The sequence below is a fragment of the Nicotiana tabacum genome, chromosome 2, assembly GCF_000715075.1.
Source record: "Nicotiana tabacum cultivar K326 chromosome 2, ASM71507v2, whole genome shotgun sequence".
NCBI lineage: Eukaryota > Viridiplantae > Streptophyta > Magnoliopsida > Solanales > Solanaceae > Nicotiana > Nicotiana tabacum.
In genome coordinates, this window is record NC_134081.1 from 87319039 (window position 1) to 87326621 (window position 7583).

The window sequence follows — 7583 nt, forward strand, 5'->3', positions numbered from 1 at the left end:
GTAAAAATTTGTATGGTTGGACTCGTGGTTGGATGGGCATTCATATTTTATAACTTTTGTCAGGTTCCGAGACATGGACCCCACAGGTGATTTTTGAGTGAATTTCGGATTTTTATAGGAAAATTAGTATTTCCTTATGGAATTAATTTCAATAATTGGTATTGACTGAATCAAATTAATTGTGGCTAGATACGAGGCTTTCAGAGACTAATTCTTGTGGCAAGGGCATAGCAGAATAAAGAATTTTACGGTTTGAGGTAAGTAACAGTTCTAAATTTGGTCCTGAGGGTATGAAACCCCGGATTATGTGTTATGTGACTGGTTTTGAGGTGACGCACATGCTAGGTGACAGGTGTGTGGGCGTGCACCGTAGAATTATGACTTGGTCAAATTTCATGGAACTGTGTAGTTGAATAATCTGTTGATATTAGTACATTCTCTACGTATTAGAGAAAATTGAGCTGAGACTCGTATTAAAAATCATGCTTAGACATATGTTGTTATTGTTGGTTCCTACTGGGGTCATTTCTTTTGTTGAATTATATGTTCAAATTGTAATTTCACACTAAGTCATGTTCATTCATTTCATATCATATCTCAGTCTCTGTTGTTATTTATTGATGCATAATATTAATATTTTTGGGCTGATTTTCATGACATTTTGAGCCCGAGAGACTGGAGAGGTTGATGACTGAGTGAGGCCGAGGGCCTAATTGTGAGGTTATTTATGGGATCGGGCTGCATACCATATCATGTTTCATTATTATATGCTATGATTCGCTTGATATAGAGCTTGGGCTGAAGGAGCCCCTCCGGAGTCTGTACACACCCCCAGTAAGCGCAGGTACGTACTGAGTGCGAGTGCCGAGTGCTGAGTGACTGTGAGGAAAGAGTGACTGTGAGGAAAGAGTGAATGTGAGGACTGGGTGACTGTTACTCTGAGAGGATGCGTTGATTGCATTATTTGCTGCATTTCAGCTGTCATATATCCCTATTTTGAAAATTTCGAAAAAACATTATTTTCTGGGTCAGTCAAATTTGATATGAAATTTATGTGAAATTTTAAATGTTGAACTTGAGAGCATGCCTACCCTTTTGTGTTGGAAAGTACTGTATTTGGACTTTGCTGAGAAGCTCGTCACTACTTTCAGTTCTTTATTTATTATTATTACTTATTGAATTGGTTGTACTCATACTGCATCCTGCACTTTGTGTGCAGATCCAGGTGATCCCGGATATAATGGGTGTTGATTCTTTTACACAGTTGATTTTTCGGAGATTCAGAGGTAGCTGCTACGTTTCGCAGACCTTGTCTCTCCTTCCCTATCCTTTTGTTTATTGTATTTGGTCTCGAATTATTATAGACCAGGTTTATCAGACTTGCAATGTATAGATGCTCATGTATTCAGTGACACCGGGTTTTGGGAGTAAATTTATATTTAGCGTTGGTGGGAGTTTTCCCCTTAAATTAATTATTATGTTTTCAGTATTTAAAAGAAATGGTGGGTTATTGGTGTTGACGGCTTGCCTAGTATCGAGATAGGCACCATCACAACGGGTGAGATTTTTGGGTCGTGACATTTATGCAGTCCATTTAATATTACATTTATTTTTTTGGTATTGGACATTATGATTGTCACGACCCAATTTTCCCTCCATATGACGTCGTGACGACACCAATCTCTATGACTAGGTAAGCCTAATATTTTGTGGAATAAATGAAATGCAAACATAAATTTAACAACTAACTCCTCAATATACTACACAACATTCCCAAAATCCGGAACATCGTGAATCACAAGCTACAGGAGGAAAATCTAGTGTCTCTATACATCAGAGTCTATCAAAAGAAAATACAGAAGATAATGGACATGGGGACGAGTGTTAGGGGACTCCGAGGTCTGCGAACGCGGCAGATATACCTTGAAGTCTCCAAAGCTATCCCGGCTCACTAATAGTGTGGCTGATAAGGTGTACCTAGATCTGTACACGAAAAACATATGCAGAAGAGTAGCATGAGTACACCACAATCGGTACCTAGTAAGTGCCAAGCCTAACCTCGGTCGAGTAGTGATGAGGTCAGGTCAGGGCCCTACTGGTATATATATAATAACACAAGATAAAATGAAATACTGCAGTAAAATAAAGACTGAAATTAAGAATGAAATCATAGAAGACAACAGCTCAGTACACAGAGATAACAACAGGGGATTTTCCGAGATACCGTCTCTTAGTCCCAAACATAAATGTGCAGAATAGGGGGATCTCTCGGAATACCATTCCGTAGTCCCAAAGTAAATATGCAGTACAAGGGGATCTCCCAGAATACCGTTCCGTAGTCCCAATGTAAATATGCAGTAAAGGAGATCTCCCTGAATACTGTTCAGTAGTCCCAAAGTAAATATGCAGTACAAGGGGATCTCCCAGAATACCGTTCCGTAGTCCCAAAGTAAATATGCAGTACAGGGGGATCTCTCGGAATACCGTTCCGTAGTCCCAAAGTAAATATGCAGCCAAACAATAGAATTCAATAGTTACAACGTGAAATTCTACAGTTCAACCTAAGTACCGGTTAAGGAAAGACATGTAAATTCACTAAACATGTTGTATGTAGTTCAAGTAAACAGTTAAGGCAAGTAGGCATGCTATTCTAGTCTAGCCGGATACCACACATGCTGAAGGAACTCAAATAAGAAGGAAATCAGGTTATTACTTAGTAGAAAAATCGGGTTTTTACACAATTTGCCCATGTACGTACTCGTCACCTCACGTACACGACACTCATATATCAAAAATAGTACAAATCCTATGGGGAGTTCCCACACACAAGGTTAGGCAAGCCACTTACCTCGAACCAAGCTCAATTAATCGGTAAGAATGCTTTTTCCATGAATATCCGACTTCAAATGGCCCAAATCTTGCCAAAATCAATTACATATCATAAATATAACTATAAGAAACTAATCTACTTAATGAAATCAAAGCTAAGGCAAGAAATTAGAAAATCGCCCCAAAAAGTCTTCCCGGGCCCACGTCTCGAAATCGGTTAAAAGTCACAAAATATGAATACCTATTCACTCACGATTCCAACCATACCAAAATTAGCCAATTCCGATCACAACTGGACCTTCAAATCCTCAATTTGTAGTTTATGAAGTTTCTACAAATTTTTTCCAAATTTCCATCTCAAAGTACTAATTAAATGTTGAAATTAGTGATATATTCGTGTATATTGACCAAATCCGAGTTCGAATCACTTACTCAATGTTTTTCCTCGAAAATCTATCAAAAATCGCCTCTCCTCAAGCTCCAATTCGTCAAAAATGGCACAGAGGACGAAGTCCCTATTTTATAATTATGTCCAGGCAGCCCTCGGTCCTGCTTCAATCATAGCCCTCGATCTTGGGCCTCAATCCTGACCTTCGATCCTGTGCATCGATCATGGCTTCGATCCTGGCCCTCGATCATGGCCCTCGATTCTGGCCTTCGATCATGGCCCTGAATCCTGAGTCTCGACCCTGACCTTCGACCCTGAACTTTGATCCTGGGCTTGACTTCTGGGCTTCGATCCTGGGCTCGATTTCTGCATTTCCAGCAGAAGACATTGCAGCAACTTTTGCAGTTGCTGTTTAAGTCCAAGTTTTGATCCGTTAACCATCCGAAACTCACCTGAGGCCCTCGGGACCTCAACCAAATACACCAACAAGTCCTAAAACATCATACGAACTTATTTGAAACCTCAAATCACATCAAACAACACTAAAATCACAATTGACACCCCAATTCAAGCATAATGAAACTTAAGAATTTCCAACTTCTACATTCGATGTTGAAACCTATCAAATCAAGTCCGACTGACCTCAAATTTTGCACACAAGTCATAAATAATATAATGGAGCTATGAAAATTTTCGGAACTGGATTCCGATCCCGATTTCAAAAAGTCAACTCCCCGGCCAAACTTCCAAAGTTAAATTTCTGTTTTAGCCATTTCAAGCCTCTTTTAACTACGGACGTCCAAATAAAATTTTGAACATGCCGCTAAGTCCAAAATTACCATACGGAGCTATTGGAATTATCAAAATTCTATTCCAGGGTCGTTTGCATATAAGTCGGCATCCGGTCACTATTTGAACTTAAGCTTTAAAACTTGGAACTAATTGTTTCAATTTATTCCAAAACCTCGCCGGACCCGAACCGACTACCCCGACAAGTTACATAACAGTTATAAAGCACAGAATAAGCAGTAAATAGGGGAGTGTGGCTATAACTTTTTAAAACGACTGGTCGGGTCGTTACAGTGATGTGCTAAGGTATTGCCAATACAGAGGATTCTAATGAAATTCATTTCATTAAACCTTCCTACATATTTTTAATAAGAATGTAAAAGATAATTTTTTTAAAATTTTAAAATATTAAATATTAAAAATTAGCATAGAAGGTATTGTAGTCCAAAAAATAAGTTATTGCAGTTATGCCCTTTCCCTATTAATATTTTAGGGCTATTTGGTATACTAATATTGTATTTATAACAATATAGTCTCTCCTTTTTAAAAAAAAATGGATTTGGACAATATAATACATTCTCAAATTAAATTAGTAATATGACATTATAATACATTTTCAAATTAAATTAGTAATAATGATTTTTAAGAAATATATTCTAAACGTAAAAGGATTACATGAATAAAGATATTTATTTGTTCAATTTTATATGAATTAGACAGCCGGAAAGTAATTATACTAACATGATTCCTAAAGGTAATCATGTAGGATTCCTAAAGGTAATTGTAGATAATAAATTGCGTGAAGAAAATAAAATCAAGACAGAAAAATATCGCAACAATCGTATTATTTGATTTCAAATAATTTGAGTGTACAATCTCTATGAATCCTTTGATTCTTCTTTTCAATAGTAAATAAATTCAAGAGCCTTTGAGCTTGATCTTGAATCTATATTTATTTCCACGAACGATGATCTTGAATTCAACTAGCACGAACTTTGATTTGAACTCGTACTCCTTGAATCTTGAGTTGTTCTTCGTTCTTGAGCTTGAACCTGATTTCTTGAACTTGAACTTGATTGCTTGAAGCTTGAAACTTGTAGAGAAATTTGCAGCGTTTGATCCACGAGCTCTTTCTTGCTTCTTATTATAACTTCTGGTGTCTTTTCTGGGTTATGAAGACCCCTATTTATAGTTGTGGAAGGGAAGAGTTATGATAAGAACAAACTCTTTCCGACCAATCAAATTAAAGTATGACATAGACGCATTTGATTGGCCAGAATATATCACTTGCACACATGGCGCGATTTCATTGGCCTTTTACTTTGACTTGGCATGTCTTGTCATTCTGACACGTGGCATGATCCCATTGGATCTTTTGTTTGACTTGGCGTGCCATGTCATTTGACACGTGGTACCAAACTGGGCCTCTAGGAAGATGACATCTTGGGCTTAACGAAGTGGGCTCATCATTTGTAGCCCAACTAATTGGACTAGCCCAATAGATTAAGACTTATTTATTTACTCCATATATATTAGACTTATAATTAATCCAATTATATTAGCCCAATAAATTTATTTGAACTAATATATATTGAATTTTAAAATATATATAGTCCTAATGTAACGACCCGACCGGTCGTTTTGAGAGTAATAGTCCCGATCCCCTATTTAATATTTCCCCCATACTTTTTTCTGCTTAGGTGACTTGCCGGGAGGTTTTGTTTTTGGTTTCGGAGTGTTTTGGGACACTTAGCCCCTAAATGGACGTTTAAGCCCTAGAATTTGAACCGTAGTTGGAACGGTGTAAAGACGACTCTGGAATAGAATTCCGTCGGTTCTGTTAGCTCCGTTAAGGTGATTTTGGGTTGAGAGGCGTGTCCGAATTATGTTTTGGAGGCCCGTAGCTCATTTAGGCTTGAAATGGCGAAAGTCGAATTTTTAGAGTTTTGGGCCGGTAGTGAAATTTTTGATATCGGGTTCGTTTTATGATTTCAGAAGTTGAAGTAGGTCCGTAATGTTGAATATGACTTGTGTGCAAAATTTGGGGTCAATCAGACGTGGTTTGGTTGGTTTCGGCGTCGGTTGTCGAATTTGGAAGTTTCAAGTTCTTTAAGTTTGAATCGGAGCATGATTTATGATTTTAGCGTTAGTTGATGTGATTTGAGGGCTCGACTTAGTTCATATAGTATTTTATGATTGGTTGGTATGTTTGGTCGAGGTCCCGGGGGCCTCGGGCGTGTTTCGGATGCTCAACAGGTTGTTTTTGGACTTAAGGAGTTGGCAGTTTTTGTTGGTATTCTGCAGCTGGGTTATCTCTTCGCGTTCGCTAAGAATGGGACGCAATCGCGTAGGTTCATCAGGTTATGCATCGCGAACGCGTGGGCTAGGCCGCGTTAGCGAAGAAGAAGCAAGGCAGCAGTGGAATTGGGTGTTGTTTTTCGCGATCGCGTGATGTCAGTCGCGATCGCGTAAATCTGAGGAGCTATTTCATCGCGTTCGCATGGAGAGTTACGCGTTCGCGTAGAGTAAAATAATGGGGCAGTGAAGTTGTTCTTCGCGATCGCGAGGGTGTTTCCGCGATCGCGATGAAGGAATCACTGGGCAGTGTTAAAGACTCCAAACAAACGAGGGTTTTGCCATTTTATCAAAAACTTGAGTTGGGAGCTCGAATTTTAAACGAGGTATTGAGGAATTTTTAGAGATATCGATTGGGTAACGATTCTTAACTCCTTTATGGTTATATTCCACTAATCTATGATTGATTTCATCATTTAATTTCGGATTTTGGGGTTGAAATTGGAAAATATTTGAAAGAACTTTTTCAACAAAGATTTCGAGTTTTGAAGGGGATTTGTGGTCGGATTTGAGTAAATTTTATATGGTTAGACTCGTGAGCGATTGGGTGTTCGTATTTTGTGACTTTTATCCGATTCCGAGACGTGGGCCCCATATGCGACTTTTGAGTTAGTTTTGGAATTTTTGTTAAAGTGGTGATTTCATTAATTAGATGAGTCTATTATGGTTGTATTTATGATGTGTAATTGCTTTTGGTTAGATTTGGGCCATTCAGAACCGGATATTCGTGGGAAAGGCATTGTGACCGATTGATTGAGCTTGGTTCGAGGTAAGTGGCTTGCCTAACTTTGTGTGGGGGAAATCCCCTTACGATTTGTAACTATTGTGATATGTGAGCGCCGTGTACGTAAGGTGACGAGTACGTACACGGGCTAGTTATGGTAAAACCCAATTTTTCTTACTGAGCACCAACATGTTTTTCTGTTATTTTGAGTTATACCATTTTAATGAGTACTAATCTATTTTCATTCTTAATTGAGTTGTTCCAATATGTGTAGCTATCATGTTTAGTCTAATACAACATGTCTACGTATCTTAATTGTTTATGTGAATTATGTGCAGCATGCTTAGTGAATTTTCTGCTTTTCCCCTGACTGGCACTTAGTCTAAATTGTAAGAATTTCGTGATGTAGTTGTATTTCTATCGTTCGCGCTACATATTTACTTTGGTACTATGAAACGGTATTCTGGGAGATCCCCATATACTGCATATTTACTTTGG